The sequence below is a fragment of the Macaca mulatta genome, chromosome 16, assembly GCF_049350105.2.
Source record: "Macaca mulatta isolate MMU2019108-1 chromosome 16, T2T-MMU8v2.0, whole genome shotgun sequence".
Taxonomy (NCBI): Eukaryota; Metazoa; Chordata; class Mammalia; order Primates; family Cercopithecidae; genus Macaca; species Macaca mulatta.
Genome location: NC_133421.1, coordinates 86,304,051 through 86,317,989, shown reverse-complemented (window position 1 = coordinate 86,317,989; position 13,939 = coordinate 86,304,051). Strand labels below are relative to the sequence as shown.

The 13,939-nt window shown below is 46.6% G+C and overlaps 1 protein-coding gene, 2 long non-coding RNA genes and 2 other non-coding genes across 11 annotated transcripts in view; 1 reads left to right on the top strand and 4 right to left on the bottom strand.

Annotated features, from left to right (window-relative positions):
• The window catches only part of LOC100426884 (uncharacterized), a 110,073-nt gene extending 104,257 nt beyond the window's left edge, over nt 1-5,816 (bottom strand). For both annotated transcript variants that reach the window (XR_013407321.1, XR_001440600.3), the window contains exons 1-5: nt 5,725-5,816; nt 4,982-5,207; nt 4,538-4,636; nt 2,255-2,369; nt 596-892 (exon numbers count right to left, since the gene is read on the bottom strand). This is a non-coding gene — a long non-coding RNA (uncharacterized LOC100426884). The remainder of the gene's footprint in view (nt 1-595; nt 893-2,254; nt 2,370-4,537; nt 4,637-4,981; nt 5,208-5,724) is intronic.
• On the bottom strand, nt 1,947-2,018 carry LOC114673292 (small nucleolar RNA R38). The gene has a single exon (XR_003724012.1). It is a non-coding gene; the product is annotated as a small nucleolar RNA R38 (small nucleolar RNA).
• On the bottom strand, nt 4,713-4,790 carry LOC114673291 (small nucleolar RNA R38). The gene has a single exon (XR_003724011.1). It is a non-coding gene; the product is annotated as a small nucleolar RNA R38 (small nucleolar RNA).
• A 75-nt stretch (nt 5,817-5,891) lies between the features above and the next one.
• LOC144335981 (uncharacterized) lies at nt 5,892-11,872 on the top strand. The gene is made up of 3 exons (XR_013407332.1): nt 5,892-5,960; nt 6,731-6,825; nt 11,749-11,872. It is a non-coding gene; the product is annotated as an uncharacterized LOC144335981 (long non-coding RNA).
• Nucleotides 10,303-13,939, bottom strand: part of PRCD (photoreceptor disc component) — a 16,211-nt gene continuing 12,574 nt past the window's right edge. For all 6 annotated transcript variants that reach the window (XM_077973010.1, XM_077973009.1, XM_015120442.3 and 3 more), the window contains one exon: nt 10,303-10,781. The gene's annotated coding sequence lies outside the window, so the exon portion shown is untranslated. The remainder of the gene's footprint in view (nt 10,782-13,939) is intronic.

Genomic DNA, 13,939 nt, shown 5'->3' with positions numbered 1-13,939 from the left:
ACTTTGGGAGGCTGAGGCAGGCAGATCACGAGGTCAGGAGAGAGAGACCATCCTGGCCAACATGGTGAAATCCCGTCTCTACTAAAGAAGGTACGCGCCTGTAGTCTCAGCACTCAGGAGGCTGAGTCAAGAGAATTGCTTGAACCTGAGAGGCGGAGGCTGCAGTGAGCTGAGATTACACCACTGCACTCCAGCCTGGTGACAGAGTGGAACTCCGTTTCAAAAAATAAATAAAATAAACTAAAATAAAAAAGAGCAAAAATATAAAATGTAAAAAAAAAAAAAAAAAAAAAAGGAAAAAGGAACCTGATAGCCTTGGTGAGTCAACACTGGATATCTTCTGACCATTATTTGAAACAAAAAAGGAAACCACTGATATTCTATGCAAAGACCTGTTCCTGGAAGCCACTCTGTGGAGACACCAGGAGAACTTTTCTCAGTCCTTCATTGATTTGAAGTAAAAGTGCTAAAGCAATGTTTGTGGGTGGCAACCCATTAGCAGATCACAAAATCAATGTAGTGGGTAACTGAAAAAGAGAAAACACAAGATGGTATCCTGTGTAACTGGGGTTAAGCGTTACTCTCTGAAACTCACGGCATCGGTTTCCTCTTAGGCTCTTCCAACACAGTATAATCACGTTCATTTCAGTTTACAATCCTTGCAGTCCCATTGAATTGTGAGATTATACCCAGGTCATCCACAGTGGAGGTCTGAAAATGTTCTTAGTTGTACTCTAATTTCACTAACTGCCAAAAGCTTTTCCAGAATAATCTCAGTCACTTCATTCCTTTAAAGATGAAGCCCGAAGAAGGCATGGCGATTACTTTAGAGGAACAATTAGCAGCAGAGGCAGGGCTGTGCTGATCCCATCTGGCATGGCTAGTAGCTAACCTATAAAACAGGAGAATAATTTGAAGTAACAGCCAAGGAAGTGACTCAAAACTGAATGCTATGTAACAACTAATTTGGGAGAAAAAGGCAGTCAGTCTAAGAGCACTCATTCTCACCACCAGCAGGCATGTGTGCGTTGGGGGAGCATAACGGGGCACTATCACATCATTTTGGTGCAGGCTGGTGGGGATCCAGGATGACTCATTTTAAGGAGACAGTACCTCTGAGGGAGCAGTTGCTGGTAAGAGGCCAGTAAACAACTCTGGATATAAACATTTCAAGTCAAATCTTATGGTTTATTTGAGTTCTGTAGCCAAGTCCACTCAGCAGACAATAACCACTTGATAAGCTGCCCTTTTCACTGTTTTACTTGCAGGCTGTAAACTACTGGGGCCAGTTTTTAGGCTCATTAAATCTAACCCAGAATACAGCTTCTTTGGTGTCCAGCAAAAACACAACCTTAAATACAAAGAGTTTGCACACACCTCCCATTTCAACAGAAAAGAAAGGCAATCTGTGTGCACTTCAAGCCTGGCATTCAAATGGGAACAAAGCCGGGCACCCCACCCTCCAGCACCACTTGGCTTCTTTCTTGCTCACACACCAGTCCTGACATTCAGACAGGATCTAAGCTACAAACTCAGGAGACCTCCCTGGCGTCCTTAACAAAGCACATAGAAACCAAACAGCAGTGGTTTCCCCTAAATGTCAGGACCCTGGAGCAGAGGCAAGGTCAGAGTCGTCAAGCATGCTCACTGCCACAAGCTGGCATACATCCTACATTCCACTCTGTTTCTAAGAGCACATTCATTTTCTTGAAATAAGTAACAAACACTTTCATTCCACAATAAGGGCATAAATCAAATCCTGGCTACTTGTGCATTTCCGCCACCTCATACAGCCTGTACCCTCAGAGCCATAATCAAGAGACTAGAGAAAGCAGGGCAACCACACACTTGCTTTTCACGTTTTAGAGGAATGATGCTCTAGACTGGGCTCTCAGCAGGATATGCTGAGGGGAAAAAAGGGGGGAAAAAAACATGGAGCCAAACCCTTAAGCCTCAGAATAGATGATTTCCCTCAGTCCAGATTTTCAGACAGGGATAACTAACCATCATAGGCTTGTGGGACTTCTTAGGGATATGAAAGATGTAAAAACAAAGCTTACAAACAGGAAAGCAATCATTTCACTTGTTTCTAGCAAAGCAGTTCAGTTTTGTCTCTTATTGTGGATACCTAGCAACAAAACGCCACCAAAGTCTCCCTGCCCCTTGGCATCCACTGCTTTAAGTCCAGAGCAGGGGAAGCAAAAAAGATTACCACTCCCCCAAACCAAGCCTGTTTACCAGTTCGTCTACTTACATGCATTAAAGACATGGCAATTTGGGTCCGGGTCCAGGTCCCGGTTCAGGGCAGCTGCCACAATGTGGCTACTAGAGGATCCTTTTCCGGCCTCGGAAACTGACGCTCACTGCACCTGGGAAGAAGAGAAATTAAGAAAAAAAACTACTTAAGAAGATACACGCAGAGTAACTCTCAAGCAGCTTAAAATTTCTGTAAGGCAAACTTGGGAAACTGAGATTCAGATATTCAAAGTCCACACTGAAAGGCCTTTCTTTGCCTTCAGACAGGGATAACTTGACATCATCATGGACTCAGCTCCCCTCAACCTGCTGGCCCATGGCACTAACAGCCACAGCACATGCAAACTATTTTTTTATCAAATTGTTCACTTCCCTCACGCGAACTCTGCAGAGCAAGCATGTGACTTTCAGTTTTGTTTTGTTGTTTTTCTTGAAACAGTTTCACTCTTGTTGCCCAGGCTGGAGTGCAATGACCCAATCTCAGTTCACTGCAACCTCTACCTCCTGGGTTCAAGTGATTCTCCTGCCTCAGCCTCCCAAGTAAGCTGGGATTATAAGCATGCGCCACCACGCCAGGCCAATTTTGTATTTTTAGTAGAGATGGGGTTTCTCCATGTTGGTCAGGCTGGTCTTGAACGCCCGACCTCAGGTGATCAACTTGCCTCGGCCTCCCAAAGTGCTGGGATTACAAGTGTCAGCCACCACACCCTCCAGGCTTTCAGTTTTTTAAGACAGAGGATTAGAGGTTTGCCCAAGAGCTACTTAAAAATAGCCAGCACTACAATCTCACTATAATAAAATCCTTGCACTAAAAACAGATCAGATCATCTAATTCAAGCTTGTCTAACCCACAGCCTGCATGTGGCTCAGGACGGCTTTGAATGCAGCCCAACACAAATTTGTAAACTTTCTTACAACATCATGAGATTTTTTTTTAGCCCATCAGCCATCATTAGTGTTAGTATATTTTATGTGTGGCCCAAGACAATTCTTCCAATGTGGCACAGGGAAGCCAAAAGATGACACCCCTGATCTAGTTACTACCCATTTGCTCTTGGACTGGCCACATGATTCCCAGACTCCACCCCAGAGCCATTCTCACCCATGCCTGGAGCTGAGGCCCAGGAATGTGTATATTTTAACACTTTGTAGGTGGTTCTGATGTAATAGTCAGGTTTTGAAATCACTAACCCTGTTTCACAGATGAAGAAATAAGACTCTGGTGAGAAAACAGGCTGAGACTAAAGCCCAGATCTAGTTAGCCTAATGTGTGGTATACAGGAGTTTCTCAACCTCAGCTCTACTGACATACTGGGTGGATCAATTATTCCTCATGCAGGCTGTCGTGTGCATTGTAGGATATTTATTTATTTATTTACAGTTTCGCTCTTGTCACCCAGACTGGAATACAATGGTGCGATCTCAGCTCACTGCAAATTCTGCCTCCTAGGTTCAAGAGATTCTCCTGCCTTAGTCTCCTGAGTAGCTGGGATTATAGGTGCCCACCACCACACCCAGCTAATTTTTGTATTTTTAGTAGAGACAATGTTTCACCATGTTTGCCAGGCTGGTCTCGAACTCCTGACCTCAGGTAATCCACCCACCTCGGCGTCCCAAAGTGCTGGAATTACAGGCATGAGATAAATATCCAGGCCCGGCCAGGATATTTATTAATAGCAGCATTTACCGGAGGCCAGGAACACCATCCCTCCCCAGTTGAGAACTGCCAGTCTAACTCAGTAACTGCTTGTATAACTTTGGGCAAGAGAACTCTCTAAGCCTCACTTTTACTGACTTAACAGCAGAGTGGGGGAAAAAATTTACCTCACATGGGGTTGATATTAGAAATACTATTTATGGCAGGGCGCGGTGGCTCACGCCTGTAATCCCAGCACTTTGTGAGGCTGAGGCAGGCAGATCACCTGAGGTCGGGAGTTCGAGACCAGCCTGACCAACATGGAGAAATTCCCCAGCTACTTGGGAGGCTGAGGCAGGAGACTAGCTTGAACCCGGGAGGCAGAGGTTACTCTGAGTCAGGATTGCACCATCGCACTCCAGCCTGGGCAACAAGAGCAAAACTCTATTTCAAAACAAACAAACAAACAAAAAATACTCTTTGTGAGAGTGCTTGGCAAGGACCCTAGCAAAAGGAATTCCATACTACTTCCATTATCTGGGCAAACATAACCCTGGAAGACCAACACATCCCCAAAACTAACAAACCAATACTTAAAGGGGACCATAAGCATACTCAAGTCTATGAAAGAATTTAAAATCTCACCATTTAAAGAAACTTCATCATGAAGATCCTTACACTCAACACCTTAAGGTGATGGGTTTTCACATGACTGTTTCCAAGGCCACAGCCAACACCTTTAATCTAAAAGAGAAGGATAACAGGCTTCATTCTAACAGAAACCACCTTAAGGTTTATTCTCCAGATCTGTATTAAACGGCTGAGCCTCAGCGAGTCAGACCTCCTCACAAAAGATACCATTTCAGACAGGGATAACTTTAGATCATCCTCAGCTCAGACAATAACAAAGATGCCTAAATCCCAGCAATCCAAAATTCATTTGCCACGTCTCTTTCCATCCCTGCATGCCCTAACAAGGATCCACGTTGGTTACAGTGACATCTAGTGGCCCCAAATTACACGGGCACAGACCCTACTCATTTTTATCATTAAAATAATTAGTATTCTGAATTCTGAGTAACTTCTTACCATAGCTGGCTTGTATGTCAACATGTATTCTCACACTTGAACTTCAGAATAAAGCAGGACGTGAATGTATGTGATAGCACCATCTGTGCTTTCTCATTTTTGGTGACCACTCAGGCCTTGCCTGAACCCATTCTTACTCATGTTAGGGCTCCATCCATTACTCTGCTCCTTCAACCTGGAGCTCTGCTTTTCACCGTCTCTGCAGATGCCAAACAAAGAAAGGCCTCTGGGGAAGGAAAAAAGGCTCGTTGTTAAAACTACGGCTTTCCAGAAGAAGTTTACAATCCTATTGATTCCCATCTGTAAAGTTAAATATAAACTACCGATCGGGGCCGTCCTCAAGGCACTCCAAGTGGAATCACGTCTTCACACGTTAACACTCCTGATGCTGAATTAAGAACCACCATCGTCAGAGTTTGCCCGTGCGCGGGCACCGAAGACCCCCGGGCGTGCACGCTCAGCACACGCGCGCCGGAGGCGCACGGGGCTGCCCAGGTTGTCAGGCCCCCCTCCCCCGCAGAAGCCGGCCCTATGACGCCTAGGACGGGCTTGAGCTCTCTCCCTTCACGTAACACTTTCTCGCCGTTTGGAAAGCATTTTCTCATCCAGTACTTCTAACCCTCCTAATCACCCTACCAGAGAGAAACGAGCTTATCGTCACCACTTCGTCTCTGAGGAAGGGAGGCCAAGTGTGTTAGTGTCGTGTCAAGGAAGACCCCGTTTTCCCACTCAGGCAGCCTTACCATCATCACTAAAGGCCTGAAGCTGCTCGCCGTGCTCAACACCAACGCCAGTAGCCATGTCTTCCAGCCACGCTGCCGACCTCGAAAAGAACGCGAGACCGCGCCTGCGCACAAGTCTTCTCGGCAAGCTCTCTCCGCAACTCTCGCGATGTTGAGAAAGGGCTGATGGGAAATGTAGTTCAAAACTGCAGTCACTGGGGGCTGGCCGCGTCCTCAGCGCGACCCTGGAGCTGGGGGTAAGATGGTGGCCGCCACCAGGGGCAGTGGAGGGTCGGAGTGGGAAACCAGGCCTATAAAGAACCACGGCTGTCAGAATACGAAGCTGGAGGTTCACTTCTGCCAGAAAGTCATTGAGCATCAGCACCGGTTGTCCCTGGTCGAGACTGGGGAAGCACAGAAAGTTCGAGGGGCCAGGGACGGATGAGGAAACCGGGGCTTGGCCGAATATCTTTTTTAATTGCTCTGCGGATTATATTTGGGGGAGGATAGGGGCATTTGGAGTGGTTCGCTGGGTTAGTGAAGAGGAGAGATTCCAAGGGAATCGTTCAACCTCCCGCTCAGGTGTTTTTAAGATTGGGGTGAGGCAGGTGAGGCCGAGGCGCGGGCGGCAGGGGGCGCTCGAGAGCGACGGGGTTCCGCCTCCGCGGCTGCCCGAGGGTCCGGGCCGAGTGTGCTTTTCATTCCGAGAAGAGAAAAAAAGGCAAGTGTCACGAGTTGAATTACGAAAAGAACGGAGAATGATGTAACACCCACTGCTCTTCTGGGTGTTATTTTTGAGGCAACCACTTTGGCTTCATTTTTTTTTTTTTGGTTTCTGGGTTTTCTTGGTTTGTTTTTGAGACGGGGTTTCACCCTGGCACGCAGGCTGGAGTGCAGTGGTGCAATCATAACTTATTGCAGCCTCGACGTCCCGGGCTCAAGTGATCCTCCTGCCTCAGCCTCCTCCCAAGTGGCCAGGGTGACAGGCGAGCACCACCACGCCCAGCTGATTATTTTTATTTTGCAGAGATGAGGTCTCACTGTGTTGCCCGGGTTGGTCTCAAACTCCTGGCCTCAAGCAACCCTCCTGTTTTGGCCTCCCAAAGTGCTGGGATTACAAAGGTGAGCCACTGCGCCCGGTCTGGCTTCATTTTTGAAATAAAAATAAGGCAAAAATGACAACAATCAGGGCCAGAATTTGCACCTATTTGAAAGCTAGTTTAGATTTGCAAGACCAAGAGCCTTTTCTCCATTCCAGTCTCCCCGTTCTCATCCACCCATTAACAGTGATCTCTGTGGCCTTCGGTGTGGATTATATTGTCCTGCAGATGGTAACATGTTGCAGATACTTATTTTCAAATTACCACATTTGTTTATGTTTACCTCCTTTCATTTGATTGTCAACTCTTCAAGGGCTTTTTATTTTAATTTTTTTATTATTATTGTTTTTTGAGATGGAGTTTCGCTCTTGTTGCCCAGGCTGGAATGCAATGGCGCGATCTCGGCTCACCACAACCTCCGCCTCCCAAGTTCAAGTGATTCTCCTGCTTCAGCCTCCCGAGTAGCTGGGATTACAGGCATGCGCCACCACGCCCAGCTAATTTTGTATTTTTAGTAGAGACGGGGTTTCTCCATGTCAGGCTGGTCTCAAACTCCCGACCTCAGGTGATCCACCCGCCTCGGCCTCCCAAAGTGCTGGGATTACAGGTGTGAGCCACCACGCCCAGCCTCTTTTTTTTTTCCTTTTTAATTTCTTAACAGTGCAGGGTTTGGTGTTTACCTGCTATGCTAACAGTAAGTCTTCACAAATAATCATTAATTCATTCAGCAGTAATTCTGGCCATTGGGTTTCTCTACCTTACCCTTGAAGACACATCATTTTGTGTAATACTGAAAGGAAGAATGTGTTCTGTCCCTGCAAACATAGTTCCTTTCCTTTGAGACTTGCAGTGGGAATTCTAAGTGTGAATTTTCCAAAAGCTGCTAGCGGGCTGGTGACCTGCTGTAGACAAAATAGTAATGAGAGCTAATACTTCATAGCACTTACCAGGTGCCACTCCTTACATTGATTTCTGTACATGTATGAACTCGTTTAATCCTCACAATGCAGTGAAGTACTACTGTCAGAGGCGCTGGAAACAGAGACCTCCATCTTGAATAGGAGCTGGGTGAAATGAAGCTGAGACTTACTGGGCTGTATTCCCGGACAGTTAAGGCATTCTAAGTCACAGGATGAGATAGGAGGTTGGCACGAGATACAGGTCATAAAGACCTTGCTGATAAAACAGGTTGCAGTAAAGAAGTCCGCCAAACCAAAACCACAATGGCAGTAAGAGTGACCTCTGGTCGTCCTCACTGCTACACTCCCACTAGCGCCATGACAGTTTACAAATGCCATGGCAACCTTATGAAGTTACCCTATGTGGTCTAAAAATGGGAGGCATAAATAATCCACCCCTTGTTTAGGATATAATCAAGAAATAACCATAAAAAATGGGAAACCAGTAGCCCTCAGGGCTGCTCTGTGGAGTAGCCTTTTTGTTTGTTTGTTTGAGACAGAGTCTCGCTCTGTCACCCAGGCTGCAGTGGTGCTGTAACCTCCGCCTCCCGGGTTCAAGCCATTCTCCTGCTTCAGCCTCCCAAGTAGCTGGGTTACAGGTGCACACCACCACGCCTGGCTAATTTTTGTATTTTTAGTAGTGATAGGGTTTCACCATGTTGGCCAGGCTGGTGTTGAATTCCTGACCTCAAGTGATCTGCCTGCCTCAGCCTCCCAAAGTGCTAGGATTACAGGCCTGAGCCACCATGCCCGGCCAAGTAGCCATTCTTTTATTCCTTTACTTTTCTAATAAACTTGCTTTCACTTTATAGACTCACCCCAAATTCTTTCTTGCTCAAGATCCAAGAACCCTCTTTTGGGACCTGGATCAGGACTCCTCTCTGGTAACACTATCACTGTTCCCATTTTACGGATAAGGAAACAGTAGCACTGGGAAATTCGGTAACTTGCCCAAATTCACATAACCAGTAATGGCAGGGTCAGACTTTGCTCCCAGCCTGTAGAATCCATGCTTTTTCCACTAATGAATAAGGTGACCTTATGTATAAGGACTTTTGTTTTGGGGGAGGAAGGGAGAAGGAAGAAGATTTTCATGTGTTTGTAGGGGTAGTTGGGGACAAAATCAGAAATGAGGTTGAAAGGAGGAACAGTGGGCACCTGCTCTGCCATTTGAGCCACTTCATGGCAGGAAGAGTGAGGATGGGAGGCTGCAGAGCTGATGTGTGGAAGATGGAGGCTCCAGGCTCTAGCAGGGCTATATTGGGCCTGGATGCCACCCAGTGTATAGTGAGGGCCATTCTTTATAGCTCCTCACTCCTCGCTCCGCCGCAGGCCACCAAGTCGCCTTCACACCTGACTGGACACTGCTTCCCCAACGGCAGCTTCATGGCAGATAGGGATGCCAGGGCAGCTGGGCAGTGGCCAAGAGGCTGGAGTGAAATACAATGAGAGGCCTTGTGCCTCAGCACATGTAAAGTACACTGTGTAGCCAACCCAGAAATAACTGGGGAGACTTCAGAGAATGTATCAGAATTCCTGAATGAGCCGGCAAGGGCTCAGAGCTGTTGAGACTGAAATGTGGATGTTACTGTGATCTCATTTGCACTCGTTGCTGGTGAGAGCTAGGACATTTGAGTTTTACCTACCGTGGAATTATTATGCAGCCATTATAGCAGGCTAGTGCAGACCTCTATTTATTGACATGGAAAGAGTCACAGTCTAGTGACCCTTTTTTTTTTTTTTTTTTGAGACGGAGTCTCGCTCTGTCACCCAGGCTGGAGTGCGGTGGCCGGACCTCTGCTCACTGCAAGCTCCGCCTCCTGGGTTTACGCCATTCTCCTGCCTCAGCCTCCCGAGTAGCTGGGACTACAGGCGCTCGCCACCTCGCCCGGCTAGTTTTTTGTATTTTTTTTTTAGTAGAGATGGGGTTTCACCGTGTTAGCCAGGATGGTCTCGATCTCCTGACCTCGTGATCCGCCCGTCTCGGCCTCCCAAAGTGCTGGGATTACAGGCTTGAGCCACCGCGCCCGGCCTCTAGTGACCCTTTACAAACAGGAAGGCAGAAGTCCCCAGCGCTTTTCAGGGACCCAGGCTCTGAGTACAAAGGGAGAATTCAGTCAACTGGCCTATTGTGTTGGGGTGGTCACTGACGGGGTTTAAGACATGGTATCTGAAACCCACAGTAATAGAAAACAGTCTTTGGGCTGGTCGCAGTGGCTCACGCCTATAATCCCAACACTTTGGTTGGCCAAGGCAGGAGGATCGCTTGAGCCCAGGAGTTCAAGACCAGCCTGAGCAACATGGGGAGACCTCCATCTCTATAAATAAAAAATTAAAAATGAAAAACAGCCAGGTGTGGTGGCACATGCCTGTGGCCCGAGCTGGATGGGAGGCTGAGGTGGGAGGATTGCTGGGGCCCGTGAGATTGAGGCTGTGCAGTGAGCCATGATTGCATCACTGCCCTCCAGCCTGGGTGACAGAGCAAGATCTTGTCTCAAAAAAATAAATACATAAAAATAAAGAAAACAGTCTTTAGAATATTGAGGTTAATTTCTCTACCCAGAAAGCAATCTTTAATTGTATTAATAAGAACACAAAAGAAGGTAGGTAGTATCCCAAGCAGCTGACTGCTTACATTTGGAACGGTGGCAGCAGCGGCATCACAGGAAGCACATCTGTATGTCAGGCACTGTTAGCGGCCAGTCTCTTCCTCCATCTGATGAACCTAGGCTCTGTTCAGCTGCTGGGCAAGGGTCTGCTTCAGCAGGGGCAAGCCCCTCCCTAGCCCCCAGGGGCAAATCTTCATTCATCTGTACCAGACATGGTCAGTCTATTCCCTTCGCTGGAAATTGTTTTGGGAAAGGGTCTCCGATGCAATTCTGGCCAAGTTTGGGAAAGTTTTCCTGCTTTTAAAAACAACAGCCTTTTTTCTGGCTTTGGGACACTGTGAAGAAGTGATGCTGGGCCTGCTGGAGCCATCTTGCATCTGCAAGGCTTCCATTAAGTAGGAACTGAAGGACTGCGATGGCAGAGTAGAGAGAAGAAAGAACATGAGTCCTCAGTGATGCTGCTGACCTGCAGAAGCCGCCAGTCCCGACACCCCTGAACTTCAGACCTCTTGTTTTGATTCAGAGACACATTTGTACATTTCATATATATATATACACACACACACACACACACACACATACATATATATACACACATATACATATATGGGTTTTTTTTCTTTTTTTGAGACAGAGCTTTGCTCTTGTCACCCAGGCTGGAATGCAGTGGCATGATCTCGGCTCACTGCAACCTCCCTCCACGTCCTGGGTTCTTGTGATTCTCCTACCTCAGCCTCCCAAGTAGCTGGAATTACAGGCATGCACCACCACGCCCAGCTAATTTTCGTATTTTTAACAGAGACAGCATTTCACCATCCTGGCCAGGCTAGTCTTGAACTCCTGACCTCAGGTAACTCGCCCACCTCAGCCTCCCGAAGTGCTGGGATCACAAACATGAGCCACCACAGCCGGTTGCATTTTCACGTTCTTAAATGCAGATGTGTCTTGCAAGCAATGGCATCTCAGTTTGAGTGAATTACAAAATGTGAGATTTTAGGCCGGGCACAGTGGCTCACGCCTGTAATCCCAGCACTTTGGGAGGCCGAGGCAGGCGGATCACGAGGTCAGGAGATCGAGACCATCCTAAAATGCAAAAAAAATTGGCCGGGTGTGGTGGGGGGTGCCTGTAGTCCCGGCTACTCTGGAGGCTGAGGCAGGAAAATGGCTTGAACTCGGGAGGCGGAGCTTGCAATGAGCGGAGATCGCACCACTGCACTCTAGCCTGGGTGACAGAGCGAGACTCCATCTCAAAAAAAAAAAAAAAAAAAAAAAAAAAGTGAGATTTAAAAAAGAAATCTTATTAAGTCATTTTAAGTTGGGTGTTCTATTTCAGTCAAATCATCCTAAATGATATCTTTTAAAAATAATTCTTCCCAGAAGAATGGATCATGGCAGAATACAGAAAATGAGCTGATGTGTGCAAGCGTCCTTTCTGAAGTAACAACAGCTATGTGTATATGAAATGTTTACTCTGTGGTAGGTACTCTGGAAGCACCTTTTATTCACTGTCTCATCTGATTCTCATGACAGCCCTGTCATTATCACCGCCCCCCCCCCTTCCCATTTCGCAGCTGAGGAAGTAAAGGTGCAGAAAGGTTAAAGGAATTCATAAGTGAAGCACTGAGATCTGAACTCAAACAATCCAGCTAAAAACTCATGGTCTCAGCCACCATGCTGTGTTGCCTTAAAAAATTACACTATGACAGTGGAACGTTTTTGCTTAACTCCAGAGACTTTAATTCACCCACCTAGAAAACCTGTCATGAAAACATAGAGGATTTTTTTCCTGAGAGTTCTTAGGACCATGAAACAGTGTTGCAAATCCTGTTCAGAAATCTGGGACCATGCAGATGACCAGGCAGATGGAAGAAAAGTAAAAATATAAAAATAAAAAACAAAACCTGGGATCAATGCTTTCAAGTTTCACCTAGCTTTAACTTTCTGGAGGAGGAGAAATACGACACAGACCCTATGCATTGAGAATAGATGGCGTTGGAGTTGTGGATTGTCTGTGCTTGCCAAACAGCATCCAGGAAGAAAAGCAATGCATTTGACTTCCCTGCTTGGCAGAGCCACTGCCTCTAGAGTATTACTCAAAAACTGATTTTTTTAAAATAAAAATAAATGAATTTGTAGACGATATAATGTTCCATGGATCTCTTCTGTTATTTCCTGGGCATGTCTCTCCATGCCCAGAAACCTTGCCTTCTCACAGCTGTTGCATAACCTTTGCTTGTGGTGGTGTTTGTTCCTGTTGCCTTGAAAATCCCTTCGCTGCATTCTCTTCTCTGCTCAGCAAATTCCAGCTTCTACTTAAATACCTCCTCTGCGAAGTTTTGACTGAGATGCTGCAACAATTCCCGAGCTGTTTCCTCGTGGCACCTTCCTGGTGGCAGGTGGATTAGCACATTGTCTGCAACCCAGGACGACCTGGAGGAAAGTCCCAGCTCTACTGATTCTAACTGAGTAACCTTGGCAAAAGTCAGAGTCTTATTTTCTCATCTGTAAAATGAGGAGGAGGTCCTCATCATCCAAACATCACGGGACTTCGTTAGGTCAGTGCTTCGGAGCACTTAGCACAGCGCCTGGCACAAGGTAAGCACTTGATAAATGGGAGTTCGTGTTATTTCAGCATACTTTGAATACTCATCCCACTGTTTTATGATGATTTGTTTGCATGTCTGGCTTTTCTGCTAGATGATGAGTAAAACAAGCATCAATCTTCATTCTTGTTTTGTTTCTAACTCTAAATCATCTTTATTCTGGTGTAACTTACATACAATACAGTATAACCATTCACAATGTATGGTTCATTAGTCCAATAAGTGTATAGACCCATGTAACCACAATCCCAGTTAAGATTTAGAACATTTTTGTCACCTCAAAAGCACCTTCTTAGGTGGGGTGCAGCACTTCGGGAGGCCGAGGCCGGTGGATCACCTGAGGTCAGGAGTCCGAGACCAGCCTGGCCAATGTGGTGAAACCCCATCTCTACTAAAAATACAAAAAATTAGCCAGGCATGGTGGTGGGCACCTGTAATCCCAGCTACTTAGGAGGCTGAGGCAGGAGAATTGCTTGAACCCAGGAGGTGAGGTTGCAGTGAGCCAAGATTGCACCATTGCACTCCAGCTTAGGTGACAAGAGCAAAACTCCGTCTCAAAAACAACAACAACAACAAAAACCTTCTAGGCCGTGCACGGCGGTTCATGCCTGTAATCCTAGCACTTTGGGAGGCCGAGGCAGGCGGATCACTTGAGGTCAGGAGTTCAAGACCAGCCTGGCCAATATGATGAAACCCTGTCTCAACTAAAAATACAAAAATTAGCTGGGCGTGATGGTGCATGCCAATAATCCCTGCTACTGAGGAGGTGAAGGTTGTAGTGAGTTGAGATTGCACCACTGCACTCCAGCCTGGTTGACAAAGTAAGACTCCGTCTTACTTTGCAGTCAACAAAACAAAACTTCTTACCCTTGCAGTCAACCCCCACGATATCTAACCCCAGCCCCAGTCAACCACTGATGCCTTCTGTCACTAACAGTCGGGTTCTGCCTGTCCTAGAATTCCAT